This window comes from Pygoscelis adeliae, unplaced genomic scaffold (genome assembly GCF_000699105.1).
Source record: "Pygoscelis adeliae isolate BGI_AS28 unplaced genomic scaffold, ASM69910v1 Scaffold403, whole genome shotgun sequence".
In the NCBI taxonomy this organism is placed as follows: Eukaryota; Metazoa; Chordata; class Aves; order Sphenisciformes; family Spheniscidae; genus Pygoscelis; species Pygoscelis adeliae.
In genome coordinates this window covers 252,671-255,636 of record NW_008824466.1, presented here as the reverse complement: position 1 = coordinate 255,636, position 2,966 = coordinate 252,671, and positions in this window count along the sequence as shown.

Genomic DNA, 2,966 nt, shown 5'->3' with positions numbered 1-2,966 from the left:
GGCCCGGCCTTCCCCCCCCAGCCACATCCCCTCTGCTCTCCACACGCCGGCAGAGATCAGGGCCAGGAGCCATCGCCTCGCCCATCGCTGAGCACCCGGCGCATCCTGGCACAGCTGGGGCTGTCCCCTTGGCGGCAGAAACACCCACCCCACTGTGCCCCACAGCGGGGCATGGCCAGCCCAGGGACGTACCTTGTGGGGCGGGATGGCTTTCTGCTTCCCACGCTGCCACCGGGACTCAGTCGCTCCTCCTGGGCAGGATGACACATCTCCCCGGGTTCCACATCGCCCAGGGGGTCCCGCTGCTGTGTCAGTACCTGCGGGGAAAAAAATTGGCTTTTGGGGGGGGGGAGCCTGCACACCACAGGCAAACCCCATGAGCAACTGGGGCTGGTCCCTGCCACCGCGCCCTGCACGCAGCTCACTGCACCTGCCCAGAGAGGGGTCCCTGGCCCAGCCACGTCCCTTCCCCCTGCTCGGTCCCGGTCCTCCATCCTCCTCCAGCATTGGCCCAGCACCCCGGGGCCAGCCCAGACTCACGGTGAGCCAGGCAGGGAGCTCTCCTCTGCCTGCTGCCTGCTCCTTCCTTCTCCACATCATCCACAGCGAGGGTGGTGTCCCCTCCACGCTGTCCCTGGAGAGCCCATGGCTCCTGCCGTCTTGGCCCCAGGGACTCGCTGGCGGGATGTCCCCTGGTCCCGGCACCGCTGGCCCCTGGCAAACCAACGTCGGGAGAGCCCCTCCTTGCCCTGGCCCTGCTCCTGCCGGCCAAGGTGCCCAGGGCTCTCCAGGGACGCCCAGCAGCCAGGTCTTCACTGCGCAAGGCAATGGCCAACAGGTCTTCCCTGGAGCATGGACCCCGCTGGGGAGAGTCCTCCCGGCCCAGGGCTGGCTGTGCAGAGCGGGCTGGCCAGGGACCCCCCCAGGCCATCCCCAAAGCATCGCTCTGGCTCACTCTGGATATCCTCTCTCCCAGAGACTCCAGGCTCTCCCTCCTCATCAGAGATGGAGACCTGCCCTGCAAGGGATGCCTGCCCGGCTCCACCGCCAACAGTCGCTGGACATTCGGTCTTCTCCCTGCGGGGAATAAGGACTCATCCTGCCCAGGATCATCTCCCTCAGTAGGGACATCCCCAGTGGGCTCATCTTCCTCCTCCTCGGAGAACAGCAGGGGCTCCACCATGCCCTCCCAAAACCTGGCAGCGAAGTCCTCCGTGCAGATAGAGCTGGAGCTGCTCCGGTCCCCCGGCCTGGGCTGGGAGCCGAGGAGCTGAGCCAGCCCCCAGCAGCGCTCCTCCCATGGGACAGGGCTGGCATCACCCCGGGGACACCCGGCATGGTGTCCTTCCAGCTCTGCGTGGGAGAGCAGAGAGCTGTGAGCCTCCCCTGCACCCGGGCAGGGATGGGAAGGAGCCACCCCACCCGGCTGGATCTGAACCAGCTCGGAGGTGCCGGCAATGCCTGTTTCCACCAGGGAGCATTTGGTGCATGCCTCAGCACGAACACTGAAGGCATCTCACCCCCTCCAGCAACATCCTCAACCTCAACTGCTTCCAAAAGGAAAAGCCACGATATCATCCTTCTTTTTTTTCTAAACCAGGGTAATTTTTCACCCTGACGGATGCTCCCACGCTCCACCATGGCAGCACAGCCCAGCGGTGGGTGCAGTGCAAAGGCTTGCCGGGGCAGCAGGGCACAGGGGTGGGATGCTGTTAGCTCATCTATCGCGAAAAATGGGAAGCCACTGCGCGATGGGAGAGTCCTGGTCCCAAACTGCCCTTTGCGTCTTTGCAAAAGCCCCACCGACAACATTTGTGTGGCCACCCCCAGGTTCCCAGGGTACAATTTTGCTCTCCTAGCACTTGCTATTTTGGTCTCTGTGGTGCGCTGTGGTTTTATTTAAATAGCGGTAGCTGCAAAATCTGCCTGAGCATCAGCACATCTGCTAGTCCCCAGCGAGGCATCACTCTGCAGGAGGGTTTGGGCCTGGCGTGCTGGGGGTGGCAAAGCAGAGCTGAGAAAGCACCAAAGTGCCCTGTCCCCCCTCACCAGCCATCCAGGAGCCATCGAGGAAGGTGCCAGGAGAGATGTCACTGACTCCGCTGCTGCCGGTGCCCTGCGCACCCGTGTTGTGCCCCTGCAGAGGGGAGAGCGGGCATGGGGCACCGCCGGCGACTGGTGTTCATGCAGCTTCAGTGCACCGGGGGGGTGGGACAGGGCAGGAGCACCCCGGTGTCAGTGCTGCATCGTCCCCTGGCTGGTCCCAACTGCACCCCCACATCTCAGCCCCACGCTGTTAACCCCCTCCCGCGCCCCACACCTGGCTGAGCCGGGCATCAGCGGGGTCCAGCCCATGATCCCGGCGTTCCCTTGCCCAGGATCCTGCAAACCCCGGCTGCTTCCCTGGGTCCAGGTCTGCAGAGAGGAGGAAAGAGGCGCTGCTGGTCAGGACACAGCAGCAGGTCTTAAAGCCCTGGGGGGGGCAAGGAGGACAGCAGCCCTGGCTTCTTGCACCCTGGGCTTGCAAACTGTTCTGCTACGGAGTGGCTGGGCCAAGCCCGTCCCCAGCAGCACGGGAGCAAAGGCGTGTTGGTCCAGGACTGGGGGAGAGCCGGGCACCCCCGTGCCCTGGGTGCAGCGCTGGGCACCAGCACAAGCCTTACTGCGTTTCTGGCCTTTGAAGCCAGCCTCCTCCAGCTCCATGTCTGCCGCCTGGGCCTGCAACACAAGGCAAGGTGAGGCTAACACACTCTAGAAGACCCCATGAACTCATTAGGCTTCAGAGTGTACGTGCCAAGAACGCACCTCCCAGAGACGCGGTGCCGGGCTGAGGGTCACACCGCAGGGGTGACGGGCGGATTTGCTGGCGCTGCAGGGCACGGAGGTTTGCCGGCACGCTTGCTGCACCCGGGATCAGCCAGGCCCTCGGCCCCGCTGCCTGCACCCGGAGCAGGCAGGGAGGCTCC